At 35.4% G+C, this 20,111-nt stretch overlaps 1 protein-coding gene across 3 annotated transcripts in view; it reads left to right on the forward strand.

Moving 5' to 3' along the window:
• The first annotated feature begins 261 nt into the window (after positions 1–261).
• LOC135801912 (neurotrimin-like) overlaps positions 262–20,111 on the forward strand; it is a 133,187-nt gene continuing 113,337 nt past the window's right edge. For all 3 annotated transcript variants that reach the window (XM_065315439.1, XM_065315438.1, XM_065315436.1), the window contains exon 1: positions 262–947. The gene's annotated coding sequence lies outside the window, so the exon portion shown is untranslated. The remainder of the gene's footprint in view (positions 948–20,111) is intronic.

Below are 20,111 nucleotides of genomic sequence, written 5' to 3' on the forward strand. Positions count from 1 at the left end.
ATAAATAAAAACGCAATACATTCTTTGTATTAAATAAATTTTTTTATTAAAATAACGCGCATAGAATGAAAAATTCATTTAAACTATTTGCGATGACAAATAGATGTCGCTGTGATGCGTGGCAGGCAAAGCAAAGCCTCGAGCCCGGCGGTTCCACCAATCCTCCATACTGGCCGTGTTTGTGCTGGCTCAAGAAGTGGGGATGTTGTCGGCGGCGGCGGTCGGCGGGCGGCGCTGCCGTCAATAACGTTCGTGCCGTGCTCGAGTGCGTACCGTGTAAAGCGTGTGTTCACCAATACGCTCGCCACCGCACCGGGGCTCGAATTTTCGCGACAAGTGCGCGCGAACCTCAGAGCCCGCGTGGGTGGGCGCATCAATCGCATAAATCAGCCGCGGCTACCCTTCCATTTGCACTGCGATAAATCAAATTGATTGTTGCAAATTTTCAATTTACTAGGAAGTAACCATCACAATCTGCGATAAGGCGCATCCGCCCACCGCCGACCCCCGCCGCTCAAAGCGACACCCAGTGAAGTTTACATCCATTAAAATCAAAGTTAATCCAAATAGGCAAAGTCGCAAAGGAGAATAAAGGATAATTGACAAAGCGGAGTTTAGTGCGCGGGACGATAAAGGATAATTTGTGCGATAACATAATAGTTATGTGACTTCTGATAAACGCATTGATAAACTTGTGTGTTTCATCAAATTTACCGAGTGAATTAAATTGAATTTTAAAAATATTATCGACTGGATAACATTTTGTGAGGCTAGTATCTTCAAAAAGTGTGATTTGTGCGAAATTACAAATTAAAGTTGAATTGCGTGTCGGATTTGAACTTTTTTCGGGGAATACACATTGCGTTCTGGCTGGACTGGAGCTGCCTAAAAAAATCGCTGTTAATCTGATTAACTTGTAATCAGCAAATTTTCAACCGACCGGAAAGGTGAGCGCTAAAATGTTTTACGACCTATTGGTACAGTGTGAAGAAAAAAGAGCAAAATTTTCATTGGCATGCTCTAAATCTTTTTTCTTTTTCATTTGTTTTTCATATTTATTACTTTTTTTTTAATCTGCATACAAATAATTTATTACATGTTGCCGGAATTGAAATACAATGTGAAATTGTTGACAAATTAGAAATTGACGATAAATAACGGTGGTTATCCTTGATTATATATGCTTAGTCGATGCAGAGTAGAAAGAATTCATTCTTGGTGTACAAATAAGAAAGAACGCGGCATATCCTAGGAACTATGGAATAATGAGGTTATTGGCCAACCGCCAGTTATATAGGTTTCATGCTCTACTATGCTTTAAATTTTGCATTTATTCTTTCCAAGATTGATGTATTTACCTACTGGCTTGTTTTGTTGATTGTTTAGTAGAGAGTTGAATAACATGTCGCCTGATAAGTTTCCAGGTCATCAAATGTTTGCTTTGTGCAGTTTATTGGTCATTATGTGTCATCTTCCAGTAAAACCTTAAGAAAATTTTCAAATCAGATAAAAATTGAAAATATAAGAGTTAACAAACAATAATTTGAATAAATTGGTATATTTTAATAAATTAATAATCACGATAAAAGATTTTATATCAAAATTATAGATTAAATCACTTTTTTGCATGTTTTATGGATTTAAATAATAAAATAATTGTTATTTTCGTTTGTAATTACGTAATTATCGTAATTGACATTTACTGGATGTAGTAAACAAGGTATAACATGCTATATTAGCAAATACAACACGTAACGACTATCTATTGTTACTATATAGATATATGTAGTTTGGAAGCATGAACAAACGAGAAAAGTTTTCTTTTCAAACCAGGTTGCTTGGAAATATGTTCATATATTGTCTGATGAGAAGCACCAGGATTATTTGTATAAGCAAAGTGGTGTACCGCAAGTGTATTGAAAATTGTTTATTACAAAAACAGCAGGAAATCTAAAACACAAACAAGGTACAAGACAAAACACGAACATTAAATAGAAATTAGTAACTTCGCAATTGTGTTAAACTTATATCAACAACATATGAATATGTGTAAACACGGTGCAAATAATAAATGTTAATATATATGCAAATAATTTACATATTTATTATTCTACCTCTAAGAATAATGAAACAAATGGATATAAAATTTATAAAAAGATTTCTTTACGATGGTTTATTTATCAAAAGGTAGTTAATCCCTGAAAATTCATTTTATTGTAGGTCATCTTAAGCTTGGCGTGTGTTTTTATATATTTTTTATATATTTATTCCTTTCTAATATGACGTGAAGCTGTTTTTATTGTACACGTCTGTTGCTTATTGTCTGCTGTTGAACCGACATTGTATTTGAGAAAACATACCAATCTCACATGTTCGCTGCGTTTGTGAGGCTTATTTTGACAATTTCATTTTGTCACATCAAAAATAAGAAACTAACGAAACAACGCGAAGAAGAAGCGTGAAGCAAAAAGTAAGTCGTCTAAAGTCGACACAAACGGACATGAAAAAATATAAGCTTCAATTGTGTTTTGGCTTAGCTCAACCATATTTCGAATTTTGGTTGGATTCCAATTTTAGAAGAATATTTCTCTAAAAACTATGTTTTTAAAGAAGCTAAATAACCTAAAATAATTTTATAGTCAACAATTAATCAACACCGTTACTTTGTAATTTAGTTTAACTATTATCACAGCAATAGTTCTATTTATTTATCCGCACAGGGAAATATTGATACGAACGCGTAAAAATAAAATGTGTGAAATGTAGAATAATGCAAATATATTTTTCGCACATTTTCAGGCCTAGATTATACTTCGTTAGGTTATGTGTTCCATTGAATTTCCAATGCCCTTGGTATGTTGGCTTCGTATCGCTAGTAAATCGTTGATTCGTCAACCTTGCTAATAACACACTAGTCACGCGACCCCCGAGGTAATTTTCCGTTCGATTCTGAAACTTTTTCTCCACATTTTTTTGCTCTTGTTTTTTTACATTACCTTATTTTAATCTACGCGAACGTTTCCTCCATGTAATCATATAAACTTTGTTTTTGTTATATTTGTGTTGTGGGTTGAATAAATCTTGTGTGTTGCTGGGTCACCGCTACCACAGAAAGATAAACAGTTTAGAAAAAAATAAGGAATAATTACAAGAATAATAAAACGAGATAATTTGGTTATCAAACATTACGTTATGTAATAATATGTGTATGAACAATTTTATTTAGGTTATGTACTTAGGTTAGGTTAAGTTTGGTTATGTGAGCTTAGAGTGCAATTTTGGTCGTGCTTAGGCTTGTAAGTGCCATTGAGCTTCCTGTTGGTGAGTTTCCGGTCTCTAATCTACCAATAGAGGCGTTATTTGCGTGGTCAATATTATTACTATGAACACTAGAGAATTTCTTAGTTATAATACGCATATGTTTATAGTTTTAATTAATTTAAAATTAAAAATTTAAAGAAAAAAAGTTTAAACGTTCACAGGTAATTTAATATTTCATTTGATCATAACACTAACGAGTTCCAACATATTCGTGTCCGCTAGACGGAAGCAAAAGAATAATCGTGGCATTGATTTCCGGTGGCGAGCGAGGGCGCGTGCTAAACGCTCAACACTTCACTAATCAAACTAAGTGAGAATTAACGATGGAAACATCACCTACTGTCTGCCCGCCCCACAGCTACTGGTGTAGGGTTGGTGGACTACTGCCAACCTGGCGAGCATTGCTAATATACGAACATTACTTACAATTTCCATTCGAACGCAGCCTGCCTGCCGCGCGTGTGTGCAAAGTATATGATGGTGTATTGCTGGCGGACTACCTACCATTGGCACATATATATCACACTCCTATTACCCCAACGTGCAGATATAGGTGCCAGGCGCCTTCACGTCGACACATACACGCGCCTACGTCGGTTTCGCTGAGTAAAACATGGATGTGACGCGACGTGCGTACGAGTATACGCCGCCCGATGCTTCCGCGTGAGTATTAATCACTCATTTCCGGCTAAACGGAAAACGGGGCGTGAATCTTGCTGGCGTTTGAGTGAGCTACACATACTACGTATTTATTGCCACAATGTCGGTGCTTCTGTTTTCAATAAATATATGTTACGACATCATTACACTGCCGGACAAAATAAAATCAAACAAAATACGAAATTCAAAATCAAACATATTATTAATAATGATTGGACAGTGATTACATAATTTGAATACAAGTTATGCTTAGCCCACAGATCGAAATTTAAACCATTTAACCGTAAATTTTGTTGTTGTTGGGCAAACCTGCAATTCAGGAAGCACAAATTTCCACTTCACACCGTTTCGTCCGGTTGCGTGGCATTCTCGCCCCACTTTCCTTGCTTGAACGTTGAATGTTCCGCGTCGTGAGCGTGAGTGCGCAAATGCTATTGGCAAATTTATGGTGCTGTTTGTGTACGTAGCAGACGAGCGCACTCGGACAAGATGTCTATTTCGCTTGGTCGTACTTTACACTAATTACCTCTAGGGTAATAATGGTTTTGCAGAATACACATATTATTTTAGCTCTAATTAGTTTTATTTTAATAAAATAACCTTAAATGCAAATAAAAACAGACAATCTTTAAATTAGAAAAATAAATAGTATATTAAGTATCAAGTGGATAAACGTGAGTTTTAGTCACGAGATTCATTAAGAGCGAGCTTAGCAACGATTAATCAATCGAGTGTATAAAACGTTTAGCCACGTGATGCTTACGCTATTTTTCAATTTTCACTTTGTTTTCACGTTGAAATGTGTAAAATTCGTGACTAAAGTATTTTAGTCACGGGTTTGGCTGTCCGTGCTTACCACTTTTTGAGCCTCAAAACCATGGAAGAACTGGCGCATTAAAGGTAAAAGTTGAATTTTTTAAAGTGGCTTTTGTGTGGCACTTAAAAATTGCCAGTAATATTCATTAAATATGTAGGAAAACTCTCATATTTGCACAAATTATACCAACTTCAAACACACCACCATCTAGGTTCTTTTCATTACATATTCCAACGACCTCCAGCCGAGAGTAGGGCATGAGTATGATGGCGAATGCACAAAAGCGCGCAAATGATAAAACGATGGCATTCGCACAATAGAAGCTCGCAAAGGGTTAAAAGAAGGGGTCGACTGTGGCAATACGTGCGCGAAGCATTGAAACATCGCCCAATGCTCGATGCATGTAACCACCGAAAACGGAAGAGGTGGTCGCAAAAGGGTACAAAGTTCACTTAATTAGTTTTGTCAGTTGCCTCACCCCGCATTGTATCCGCGGCGAATGTGGACGGAATATTAGAATATGTTTGTGAAAGCGCCGGGAAATACACGGATATCAAATACGTTTTCAATACGGTTTTCAACTTTACGGCGTTCATGCTGAAAGAGCAGAGTTGATCAATAATATTTAGTGCTATGTCAATGTTATTTTAATTAATAGCCAATTAAGATTAATGCATAATTTTAGCTACATAATTGATAGACTAAATCGACTAATATTTGAATATTAATATCAGTAATGTCGGTAACATATTTTTAAAATAAACTAGCTTTTGCCCGCGACTTCGTCCTGGTAGTGTTTAATAAAAATATAATTTGTTTTCACTTTCTTGTTCTAGCCATAGTATGTGTCAATTCTATCAAAAATATTCGCAATTTTATTTAAATAAAAAATGAATTATATAAAGAATTACCAATAAAGCACTTCAGCGCCATCTAGGATTCAACTATTTAACTATAACTATGATTGAATCTCAATGCCAAAGTTTATCCTATAGAAATAGGCTGTTTTTCGGGTTTTCCCGGCAATTATTCGAATTTTTCTCGCCGTAAAAACAATCCCAAGACTTTAGAGAACATTAAAAAAGAATTGGCCAAATTGGTCGACGCGTTGTTGAGCTATGCGCTTACTAACAAATTTTGCGATTCATTCTTATATTATAGATTAGTCCTATATTCCAGGTACAGGCGAATACAATATTAGCGTAACGTACTGATAATACAGAGAAAGATATGAATTCATCCTTACACCAAATGTCGTAACTCATATTTTCGGTGCTTGTGCAAATCGCGAACTATGAATGCCCGCATACAGATGGAGGTAATGTATGTGTATGGGTTCAATTTAGAAATGATGGTAGAAAGATATACAAGCAGCGTGCAAAGTAATAATTCACCAAACTGATGATTATCGTTTACAAGGGGCGGCACAGGCCGCTCGCACGTACTTTCCTATCTATTGCTCGCTTTCCGGTTTGAGTAACGCCCGAAGATAATTTGGTTGCTGTGGAGTTTTGTAGGTCTTAATATTCGCAAACATGGCGAAAACATGACGCATAATTAAAATACAGAGCGGAAAAAAATAGTTGTAAACGGAAATAATTGGAATATATTCAAATAGGTTCCCGGCTTCTTCAAATAACCTTTAACTATGATATACTGGTACTATGGGTAAGGAATAGACTTGACCCGACTTCGTGCTTACCATGCTGACGCTTATTACAGATAAGACTATCGTCCGAGGACGAGACGATAAGATTTGTTGACTTTTAATTAAAATTTTAATTGTCGTCGCATTGCGGCGGCACGCACTAATTATCATTTATATAACTATTCATTGCAATCAACATTTACTTGATGAAAAATGCAAAAATTTCAAAATTTTTGTTTTTTCAAAAAAAAATGAAAAGAAACAAATCAACACGTTTTCAATTCTGTTTTCCATCCACATTGATCGAGCTGTGCCCGTTTGGCCAATCCTGATCGACACACAACAAACGGTCCACAAAATGTGAAGGAAAATTGGTAAATCGGAGGAAAATAGCAGCATGCACTGAAAGCAAGTGTATTTGTTTTTATTCTTACTGTGGTTGTGTCCTATGTGCGCACATTTATCAATCGCCGCAACGAAACAGCATTTTGCGCTGAAAATCTGCGAAACGTTTGGCGAAATTGTCCAGAGAAATCACGCCGGCATTGAATATAAATATGTGAATAATTTAGTAGGCAAAGCAAGCGACCGACAATCCATGAAGCCGCCGAGGACTGGTGACGGAGACGTTCTTGATTAAATGAGAATGCGTGAAACCGCCATGGACGAGGAGTAGATGAAGGACGCCGAAGCTGGGAGAGCAAACTTTGAGCGTTGGTGACTCATGCGTATAGATTGTGTATGCGAGAAGAGCGAAACGCACTGAATGGACGATATTCCCTGGTTGCTACCAAGCGTTCGTCTTCATATTTGTGGTCCAAAGCTTTCGACTAGTCCTTTGAGGTTACAACTTCAATGTGAGGGTTGCATAGACCGCAACCCCGCCAAGAAAAAATTAACGGCGTTTAAAACTTGATAGCAAGAACCTTGAAATGTGTAATTTTCGGAAATTTGATCAACAGTTTTGCAATTTAGACAATTAACCTTCTGCATGTAGCATGCACACATCGCTTGTACAACAACGTCAGAAATCCAAGTTTAAACTTGTTAGCAAACATAATACTAATTTTCAGACTATAGTAAAGTATGCTTCAACATTTCAACATACTGGGTGTTATAACTAAAATCCTACCATTAAAAAAAAACATTTTAAAACATTTTTATCGTTTTTGCGCTAAAACGACATAAATTTTAACAAGTTTTGTAGGTTATGTTTAAGTGACTACACTAAGAAACATTTAGGACATACTGTACATGCTTTTATGTTACTCTCTGGCAGTTAGACAACAAAACGTGTATGTAGTAAGTTAATTAGTGCGGAGATTTAATATTTATATATAGGTACATAATGCATACAGCTGAAATGTATGCCAGATGTAGTTGGGGCCTGCTACCAACGACTGCCGCCGGCACCTGCATGAGGATTCGCCGAGATTTTCGCCGAGTTGGCAAAGTACTTTACATAAATTTGCTAAAAACAATGCTAGAACAAAAGTGGTAGTTTTCTTTAGAAAGGAAGTAATAATTTTAACAACTACTTCAAAAATACTTTTGAGATTTCTTCACTCGCTTACATATATAATTTTATTTTCATGAACAACACTTTTCAAGATAAGTTTATTAATTAACTATGCAACCAACTATACAACTTTTTATTTATTTACTCTTAACATAACCAAAGATTGAATACGTTATCCTTTCAAAAACAGATATTTTTTTAAATTTAATTTTCTTGTTCTACTTTTCATATCCCGTGGCTTAATCAACAACTCTCAATATCAGACCTTATTGCTTTACGTTTACGCAGTTTCTCTTCAACGCTTCTAATCAGCAATGTTTATCAGCATGGGCGATTAATATGGAAAAAAGTTCAAAGGCTAATTAAAATTGATTGCTGCTTATATCTTTCTTCGTTGAAATTCTGGCGGAAAGGAGGCCAAAGTTTTAATGTTGTTTATTTATTTTTAGCCGAAACTCTTTTGTCAATATTTGTGTTTCTTTCTTTATAAAGGGTTTTAATAGAAGACCGGAGAATAAAAAAAGAATTAAGTCCTTCCAAGTCCTTTTCATTCTCGGAAAATCTCCAACCGAAATACGTGGGAGTGAAGAGCACGTTTAAGCTTCCACCCGTTGGCAGTAACGATCCTCAAACGGTTTCTTCAGTCGTTTTTATATCTTTTCCTGCTTGCAGTGTTGGTGTTGAAACGTCAAGGATCTTTGGTGGGAGAGGACCATTTAAATTTGACTGCGTTAAGTAGCGTATCTTTCCAAACAAAATAAAAGAAATTGAAGAATAAAATAAAGATATAACTGATATCAATGGTGATTAGGTTGCGGGGAGATTAGAATTAGAATTATCAAAGTTGTCATAACCTAAAAATAATAAAAATTCAAACAAAATGGTTGATATTTTATGTTGAATAATGTTTCATGTGTACGAAAGCAATGTTAATAGATAAAACTGAACAAAAATTGAAAAACTAAGACGCTGCTAGTAACAGCACTTTACTCTTAATTTCTTTGCGTTTTATTACCTTCATTATTCTTCATTTTTTGCGAGTTTGTGTTCTTTGTCCGCGCACTCGCTACACTTTCCAGCCTGATAGTGCTTTTTGTTGAGTAAAACTTTTCAATTTTTTAAACTTTTCGTACAACTTTAAGAACTTTTTGCAACTTTTTTTTCTTGCCATGTTACACACGCTCATTTTATTCACTCCGTAGTTACTCGTCTTCTTGTGTATACTTACCACGAAGAGAGTAAGACCTAGGTTCTTAATTTTTAATATTTCAATTTTCTTTCGGTTTTTTCTCGCGCACAAAGCGTAAAATTCTTCGTTGATTTTAGAGCGTTACTTTGTGTGACGGATACTTTATGAGAACGTGTTACATTAATGATACCTTTATCTTTTCATCTCTCTTATTTTATGAAAATAAATATTCTTTGTGAATTTTGGAATTTTGTTAACTTCCGGCAGGGAAAAAACTGAGTGAGTTAGGTTGTTCATCGTTTTGATGAAGGCGAAAATCCTTTTAAATATTTGTCGCCGTAATAATTGAAGTAATTAGGAAATCCGGCGCAGTTTTTTGCCTGGCAAATTTTGCTTTAGCTTGCTTCCATATCCTTTAAGATTTTTTGCGTTTTGTGTTACAGTAAGGCGGCTATCTCGTTATTAATTATATTAATTAGAAAATGCTCAGCGTCAAACGACTTTTGAGCTCAAAATAGGGCGATCTTTTTGCTCTTTTTGATGGCAACGACCGGAACTGAAAGCTACTTAATATATTTTAGAAATAATCTATTATCCAACAATATAAATGAAAAAAAAAATTCATTTTTTTTTTGTAGATTGATTATATTATAATGAATATAACCTATGAATTATCAGCTTTTGTTTGCGTGCAGAGATAACACTCGTTGTAAACGTGCTGACCTGTAGTCGTTCATTTCCTCTCCGGACGATTTTTTAGAACGATTTTTCTTCTTTTATGCCATCGCCAAAGCGTGTCTCCGCGCTTGGTTTTCTATTGTCTTTATTGCAAATAGGATTGCGTTCGACGGCAGTCGGCGGTCGGGCGTGCAATTAATGTAATTTATCGTCGTGTACGTGCATTAAAAAACAATCGTCGCGTCGATTCCTACACGTCACGTCGAGATATACTAGATGCAAGATAGCAAGCTGAAGAAAAAAACGACACAGCTAAAAGACGAGCGGGATTATCTCGTGATCCTAGACATAAATCAGTTGCAATACGTGTGTGTGCTCTTATTTTTTTCTTTTTCAAAATTTACTACTTTTAGTTTTCGCGCAAAATGCAAAATCTTAAAAGATTTTAAAAAATTCACATCTTCTTGGTGTATTTCCGCGAACAAACATCATTTCCAATCAAGGTTTTCATTAGTTACATTTTGTGTTTGCACGCCACGTGCGAAGACTTCCGGCCGAAGTGGATGGTTTTGATTGAAAGCATAAACTCCTCTTTTGGTAGCAAGCAGTGCACGAAAAGCAACTTTCCGACTTAATTATAGCCGGCGCACCGCATTGGAAGGGCCGTGTGTGTCAGAAATATATCTCTATTAGCGATAGCGGCGTGCTATCGGGCCGCCGATGCGCTGTACCTACCCTTATCCTTCGTCATCCACCATCGGGCGCCGCCATCAAACACATTCACGCCCGCTCGACGTGGAAAGTCCAGAGTGCAATATTGCGCTCTTCACTTTACGTACTTCTCTTCCTTTCCATAAACGTGATGCTCACATGCTGTGCGCACTTCAGAATACGGCAACGGCGCACGCACAGCAACAAGGCATCAAGTTGCGAAAATGATGAACATTTCCATTATCCACACACACACAAAACGCCAAAAAATCATCTGTAGCGCTATGGAAACAACACACCTTGTTAAGAACTAATAAGTAATTTTAGGTAATGCTTCTTGGCGGTTTTTTCGAAGGGCAAAAAGTCATTAAACAAATATTTTCCATTAATTTTCCGTCCTCTTGTTGAATGAGGAGTGAATGCGAAGCGTGCTCGGGGAGCGTGGGCGTTTGTTCGATCATTAATATAAATAGCCCGGGCGCATATTGTACACATTGTAAACGCTCCCTCTGCGGCTGTGCGCTAATTATTCACGTTAATTAATTAAAAATTGTTTTCTCTGCGCGTTCGGCAAGTTTTTAAAGCTACCAACGCCTCTATACCATCTTAGAAAATTAAAGATGATTATTTTTTTAATTGGAACACATCCAGAAGAATAATACTCATATAATACGAATATAATAAAAACAATTAATTCGCGAATTAACTTCTTAACAGTGAACGAAGGCTGTTAATAGTAAAACCAATTACACGGCTTCGTTTCATCTTATAATGCAAAACAAAGTTTTCCTCTTTCGGAGCGTCTAGAGGCATAAGTACAATGCAATTTGCTCCAGTTTTCTAAAGTGTTCCTAAACTTCAGCTCGTTATCTCGCATGTCGTACTCGCTTCGATGCGATTGTCGGATATCCAACAACCAACACGTCGCGCAGTCACAGACGCACCAACAGCGCCTGGGCGCAACGGTGTGCGACTCGTGTAAATTAAATTATTTACATTTTACACGCAGCTATATACTATTCCCGGGATGCTGCGCCAAACAGCAGAAACACGCAGTTAGCGCCAACTTTGCTTATTCATTTTGGTTCTACGACAGGAGTGCTTCGAGCAGTCTATGAACATACGCACAAAGCATTTAAAATAGACAAAAAAAAATAAAAAGTAAAAAGGATTTTAATTGTGCGCTGAGTTTGCAAAAATGAAAAAAATCATTAATAACGTTGATTTGTATCATTGTAAAATTATGACAATTCCAGCTGGACACATATTACGTCAATCATAACATTTCCAAAGGGATTATAGTGATTTATTTAAATCGTGGTTTTTAAATTTTTGATTAAAAGTATAATTAATTGCTTTAATTTCTAAAAACTTTTTATTATTGAGATTATTGGTTCTTTATGTAATAATTATCACAAAAGTTTTTTGCAAAACCAATAATTTTGTGTTAATTTATTACAATTTTATGTATATTGCCGAGTGCAATGGGTGTAGAGATTGGAGGCGGCAATACTATCAAATTTAAGTGTCGACCGAGGTCAAACATCGATTTTGTCGATGGCTTGCTCGGCGTTCAGTCATGGGTTGCCGCCCGAGCAAGCGCCCTTTTGCATATTCCTTCGTCGAACGGCATTAATAGTTTTGAATATTTATTAGGAATTGGTATGCTCGCCAAATGCGCGCTCGTGCGCGATTTGCTCGTCGCTGAAGCGGCACACGACCAGCATTTGAATTTGAATATTTTTTATATTACACTAATTATTCCAATAGTGGTGGTTTAATGAACTGTTTTATACACTTCTTTTTTAAAAAATATAAGTATATATTTAAGTAAAAATACAAAAACGTAAAGATAAAATTCTGCGTATAAAAAGAAGAAAATTTGTCGAAATTGCTGGTTGTGGCAAAGAATGTAAGAAATATTAAAGGATAACATGCACATGAGGTGCAAGAGCCGTGTGCGTAGCGTCTCACCGTGAGAGCTACGCACAAAAGAACGCCCCAAACGTAAAACGTGTGTTCGACCGAGCGTGACATTGTCCTTTCGTCTAAAGAATTTGCGGTGCGGCGCGGCGCGGTTGACAGAAATTCAATTTCGCTCATAACCGCGCAGAAACGGGACAACCCAACGCGGCAATTCAGCGACGAGAAGCAAACGCAAGTTTTTTTCTTATTATTTGTCTGCGTTAGGTTGCACGCTGCCACTCCGGTTTGGAAAACCTAATTTATTCATATCACTAATATGCTACAACTACTTTTCGAAAAGTTTTGATGTGTTGCGATTTTTTGTCGCTGGATTTCGCCGCGCAAACAAATAAAGTATTCTCGTCACATCCTGTCGGGAAAATAACGAACCCTCGTCACATCAATATTCCGACCGGGAATTTATTAATATTACGTGCGTTTTAATAAAGTTATTGTTTAGCATACGATTTAACTTAGTGAATACGTGTCACTACAATACGTGTTTTCAACAGCTTCGTTTGCAGGACACAAATATATTGCTGAATAATATATTATAATAATATAGTAATGTAGATGTTTAACAAATAATTCAAACGCATTCTACAGCTCAAATTTTTCTGAAAGTTGTTTGTTGATAAAATGCAGTGTATTTACAGTTTTTTGAGGCGTTTTTCATGAACCGGATTTTCGAATGCCAATAAATATCGCGAAAACACGTATACCAACGGCGCGCAACAAACAGGCTAAAACTTTTTGATTGATTGCCTAATTATAACGGAACACAACGTGACGTCGAACGCAAGGAATCCTCGCAAACGGTTTGCCTTCCAATGCGGGACAAAGAAAAAGAACGAAACGAATTCGGCAAGAAGCAGGAAGCGCTTGTGCGAATTGCCATTCAGCACAGAATCGCAATTCCGACGTCCCAAGGATCGAATCGTTTTCGCGCTTGTTTTCGCTTTGTCTCAGCACTGAGAGGTAACTTTTCTTTTTCGCTTCTGCCCTTTCTTAATTTGCTTTTCATTGAAGGGTGCATACAGTTAGGAAACACTATAATAAGTCATAAAAAATTAAATTTTACATAATTTTTATATTATTATATTGGAAATAATAATTTTATGCGCTCAGAATATTCTAAAAAAGATATAAATCGATTATATTACAGGGACCGCCAGCAGACTTAATCCTGTCTTTCAGTAGGCGCGTCAGCCGATCATCATCTTCAATTAAATCTTCTCTTTTTCTATCCCGTCTCGCAAAAAGGGTCGGAAACAACTAATACCGCCTGTGCGATGGGGTGGGCACCATCGTGGCTTTTCTATTGATAGCATATTTGCGAGTTTAAAGACCCTCCATACATAGGGCGCCGTCGCCAGAGCTAAGTATACAATAATAATACGAAATGCGATTATGTTGTGCGCGTAAATTGAAAGGGATTGAAACCGATTGAGGCCGAAGAATGAAAAGATTCAATATAATCGTCGCAGAAGAGGAAGCGCCGCGAACAGAGGCAAGAGAAGAGGCAGAAACGTTTTGGTCGATACCTTACAATACGTAAAAGTATTTAACCTCACAATGGGTGCAATAACCTCAAAAAAATGTATAATATTTTAATATATTACTACGTATTTAGATACATACTTAGAAAGCCATTAGTTGTGTTTTTATTTCGAATATATTATTCAGACCTTAATCTAAATTTAACCTACGTGAAACTAAAAAAAACATATAAGTAAAAAACATTCCAAATGGACCATGCTTATATAACTCGGGAAGAAAACTTTGTGGAAGTCAAAAGCGCGCGACTAAAATGACATATTTTCATGTGCGTCGCACTTTGAAATATTGCTTTGAGTTTGTTTCCTCTGCACGCACTCAAATTCTTCGCGTGCTTCAGCATAGTTTGAAGAATACACATGAAGAATGAAGAATAGAAAAGTTGTGGATGTTCGAACATCGATGATGATAGACCTTCGCAGTGCAAAAAGTTCGCACACACTCGCAGTGGGAAAAAACGAGAAATTTGGGACTTTTTTTTCGGCGTCTTCTTTTGTTCGCGGCTTTTATATGACTTTGCGAGACAGATGATAGCACTTAAACTTTTAAAATCACGCAGGACCATGATGAAATGTTGACAAGAAGGATGACAACGTTAAATTCTCCAAAATACCATTAAATGTATTAAAAAATAAAATAAAAACATTTATTTCAACTTAAAATCTTATGTTTAACACTACATGGCATGTTAATTAATTAATAAAAGTTTTACACATACTTGAATCAACAAAGACTAGTGCCTATTAGTAAATTCAATACGATTTCATTATTATTAAACAAATATGTATCTAGAGTCTTAGTCACCGTGAAGTACTACTACGACTGTATGCCACCCGCATTACAACTTTGATATAGGTTATGTTACGCGTGAGTGGAAATAGGAAACATGGCGATAGCATACGGTGAATATAACTATGACTAGGACTATGAGAGTTTGCGATATCCATATTTGTAATCGTCTGTTTGTGCAGCGGCATGGCAGTGCAAATACGTTCACACTCTCGACTGGCTGACGCTTGCTTTGACGTCGGAGGGTGGCATAGCATCCGTTATTAGTTAGTTGTTAGCCGCGAAGCTAATGAGTACACGCGTATGCATATGTAATCGTATTCAATAACGACTCGAAATAATCCATCACGAACAATGCTCGAGTTGTATGCGGGTGTTCGCGCAGCGTAGGCGGGTTGGTACAAGCGTTATATATATATTCGAGTGAGTTATGAAGATGATATATTATTATATTACATCTGAGTGTGTGCATGCGAGGTGCATATTTATGAGGATGCACTACTTGCATAATTATATGTCGGGTGGAGATTTGCGGCATTGGTGAGTGGTGTGGGTAACACGATGTTGGATTTTGCGATAATAATCCAACAAAATTTTGTCAAAAATACAAATTACTGTTATATATTTGTAGTTTTTTAATTGACATAACATTTCTGGAGTTATTAACTAAACTTTTCATAGTAAAAATATTTTTAATATCATTAAATACTTTTCGTTATTAGCAATTTTGCTTGGAGTTATTACTTTACTTTAGTTGGATAAAAAATGGTCGAAACTCCGTCTGCAGCTGTAAAATTCAGTATGGATTCTTCCATTGCCATTGTAATCCGCGACTTTCGGACGCTTTTGTCAGTTTTTTCATCCCCGCTCGTACACGGAAGCAGACGCCTCCGACAGGCCAGCAAACTTCTCTCGCCGACACCTGGTTCGGCAAATATATCGTTTGGGAATTTTTCAATTTTCCTTTTTGCAACGCGCATAGGCAAGCCTTGCGTTCGCTAGACAACGAAGAACGTAAATTTTTTCATTTTTTCTTAGTATTCATTTCGTGTCATAATAAAATATCGGATTGTTGCCAACGCTGAATTGATATCAATGCAAACGTAGAACAACAGATGCTGCCATTAATAATGGCCATCAAAAATATCAATCATGCCGTAAAACTTATTAATAATTGAATTTTTCAATGACTTTTTAGATTAAAAATGTGAATAGCATATTATAATTACACTTGGAGCATTATATAGTTAATTATTTATATAAATTACAAAATAAATTTTAATCTGAAAATGTTTTCGCATAGAAATTGGCGAATCCAAGTGGCTCTTTTCACAAGTTTTAATTGGAGTACTAATAATAAAACGTATATCTGCACCATGAATTTGTAATCTTTAATATTCTCACCAACTGAAGCGGAAACACTGATTTTTTTGTGCGTGCGTCATGATTATTAATAATATTTTTTTATGATGCAAACGGGTATCGCATTCGATAAACTTAATATTTGCATCTTTATATTTTTTATTGCAGTTCCATTTCCATTTTATCGCCGGCGCGTTTGCAAAAGAAAGTTAAAGAAGCGATATAGTTAAACGCGTGAATCGGACGTTTTTATAGCTTCTCATCGTGGCTGCTGCCCCGCCTGGTTGCCATCGCGGTTATTATTTTTATTATAATTGCGAGCGTCGCGACGATAAAAAAAGTTTCCAGGCCACGCAAACGCGTAAAATAAAGGAAGCTTTGCGCAAATTATTGTGAGCTCTGAATACACAGACACAGTGGTGGCAAAATATCTGCAAAAAAGTGAAGCATTCACAAAAATCTAATGGCTACAAACCTGGAAATATAGCTAAATAAGCGACTTTCAAGATGGGGTAGTAAAAAAATATACGAATCTGTGTTTTAATAACCGGGTAATAAATTCGAGAATGCGCATCTATATTTACAAACAGAAGCTTATAAAATGTTAGTATATTTCCATAGCTATTTAGGACAATATATATGGGTGCATTAAATGCAAATTATATTGTTGCTAGAATTGTTATTTGAGAACAAGAGCTCTTTTACAATATGAATCCTTTGCTTCTTTTTTTAAATCTGTTGAAAGTATCCTAAAATAAGTCCAAAATTAAAAAATGAATAAAAATTGTTGTTGAGCAGTTTTTGTGGTAAAAGAACAAATAGTTGAATAAAATTAAGGAGTATGAAAGAAACATACAAATATTACTAAATCATATTCTGTTAATTAAGAATCATAAATAGCACTCCAAGTGTAAAAAATACAAGATTATAACAAAAGTAATAGTTAGCTCCACTGTAAAATATACGGATTTAATCTAGGACTACGTCTGAATGCAATTATCGTTAAAAATGATGTAAGTGCATATTTTCAGTCCATCGTTGAACGCAATAAATTCAGCGAATATTAAACTGGCGAAATCGTTTGTTTGTTTGTTTGCGAAGAAAAATGAAGTGGAAGCCCATCGATAAATGTTCCGCCAACTTTATATGACAAGCTAATTAAACTTTCCTTAAAGATTCTTCTACTTTTTCACCTTCCACCGCTGGCACTCCAAAATGAAGAGAAATAAAAGAAAGCCCAGAAAGTTATGATTGGTATTATACGTTCCGATTTCCAATTTGAAGTAAAAACTGCCTCAAATCAAAGTGGCAATAAATCTAATCATTTAGGTAAATCTAAAATTTCAGGAGTTATAGTTTTCAATAATAAATGATTTAAATTAAATAATTTATTTGTTCAAAAAACATTATAGTCAAAATTTAGTAAGATTTAAATGCAAAATCATATAAATAATATAATGTGATGATAGAATTGCAAGATTAATCGGTATTGATTATATCAAAAATTAATCAAACTAATTTTCACTGCGTGAAGCGATATTATCCACTTTGAACATTATAAATCAAAGCACTAGATATAATAGTAAAACTCCACTACAACACAGTGAGTACTTCTGAAATAATCACACTAAGTAGTGCATAATTTGAAAATAATAGATATACTAATATTATGTTAATGGGTTATTATGCATACGACGTATTTATTCTCTAAAAAGTGCAATTACGCGTATATTGTACAATTTAGAAATGTTAATTAAGAAAATTCCAACAAACTTTTTATCGTATCCGCTTAAAATTTTAACCCTAATGTAAAACGGATGCTACTAATAATTCGACAGCGTCCCACCCGCTGACTTGGAGCTTTCCTTCTTCGTTTTTGCTTCGCTTCCATCCGAAAGAAATAGCGAAGAAAGTATACTACATTACGCCGCACGAGTTAATTAGTTCGATAGAAATTGCGTCACAATTTTAAAACATAAACTTCTTTCTTGTTTGTTCGCCTTTTACTTGAAATTACTTTGTGTTCTTACACAAGATGCAATTATGTGCCCGTTACTCAACTCTTTTTGTTATGTTTATTAAGGTGTTACTTTATTTTCAACTACAAAGCAAGATAATAAGTAATTAAGTTATATTTAATTAATTATTGATTTATTACTCGAAGAAATTTTTGTTTTTTGAGTTGCAGGCTTTTTAACTCTTTTTCTGTGTGTAAAAAGTAGCGGATAGTAGATTTGCAACGCTAGGCCAGCAAAAGTTTAAGAATGGGTGGTGCTTAATTACAATTTGCTCCCGATACTGGCGGGTACAGCGAGTTTTCTTTATCTTGTTCCGTCCGGCGACGTTTGCAATCCTTTCAACTTTCCACGGCTTTTCTGTTTCTTTTTTCTGTTGCCATTTTGTGTCCCACTTGCTCCCTATCTTTTGCCCGCCGTAAGTCTTTGTTTTATTCCAAAGTTTCCGACCTTAGAAGACTTAATAAACAGAGCGCAAAATAATTAATCATTTTTGGATGAAACGCAGAAAGAATGCCGAAATACGAAAATTAATTTCAGATGCAATTTATGTACCAAACAGCAATATTTATCAAAATAAATAAAACGTATAATGAGTGAAAAAGTCATCATTGAAATTTAATTAAACGCTTTATTAATTTACAGTGATAAATTGATGCAATTTATAAGTTTCGGTGTAGTTTAAATGTGATTGCGTTTCGCAACAAAGCGCAATGCGTTGTGACATATTTTGATAGCGTCGTTGTTCGTCGTTTGCAGATTTTCTACGTTTGACATGTTGATCCAATTTGGTTTAGTCACCGCTAACGACGTCATTCCAGATAACCGCTGATTTAAGACCGCCTCGAATGCCTTTCATTGGAACGACATCTTGTTTTCTCTTCCTTCTATTCGTGTCTATTTGCCCTCATTTCCACGTTGCCAACGTTTGAAACAATGTCCTCTTACATTTTATGTGATGCAGAATTTATGTAGCAAAATAAAAACAGATATTGTTAGTACATTAAATAAATATGTCATCGTGCAACGCTATTTCTTTGGTTTTTGGTCAAAAGATAACAAATACATTAAAAATTCTTAGAAATAATATTTGAGAAACAAGAAAATTTAAAGAAAATGTAAAGCCTATGATGACTTTCAAAATCCACGCTGGGTTTCTCAATCCTTTTTCAGCAACACTCCAATATGGGCATCCAATCGCCCACAGTTCGTTGAATACTAAAGACCCGGCTGACTTTATTGCCACTTTTACTTTTCGTCAAGACTTTTTACTCCCCAAAGCAGAGAGAGGAGAAAAACACACAGCTGAAGAAAGCAATGGATCAGAGAATGGCAAACATTTGAAAGTTGACAAAGCGAACACAAAAGTTTACAAGTGTAATCAGAAAACCAATGACATGTAAAATAGATACAACAACAAAAACGGCCCAAAACGTCTGCGAGAAAAAAACTAGCGAAGGATTCCAAATAAATAGATTTTAGATAAAACTTTTTTCTAAGTTCAGCGTTTTTTATTCACGGACTTGATTAGAGTATTTTTTTCTTCTTGAATAGAAGAATATTTACGAGTAAAGTTTATTTATTTATTTATAATATATAGTATTGTTTTAATTAAATATTGAGTGTATTTATTCTAAGGATAAAAGAAGCTTTAATTCAAAAAAAATGTTTTTTTATTTATTGAAGCTTTTGATTGTTTGCCTAAAGATTTAATCAAAGTGGCTCCTTTGACAGCTTAGAAGTTACTTACTTTAGCAATCGACTAAATTTATAAACACAATTGATGAATAATAAATATACATACTGGTAATTTCCAATAATAACAAAATTTTCTTCCCTTGCAAACAAAAATGTACAAACTTTAAACTCACCGAACAAAC

This window comes from Atheta coriaria, unplaced genomic scaffold (genome assembly GCF_025399875.1).
Source record: "Atheta coriaria isolate IRGN ID8LTWV9N9 unplaced genomic scaffold, Caltech_Dcor_3.1 hic_scaffold_13_pilon, whole genome shotgun sequence".
NCBI classification, from domain to species: domain Eukaryota; kingdom Metazoa; phylum Arthropoda; class Insecta; order Coleoptera; family Staphylinidae; genus Dalotia; species Dalotia coriaria.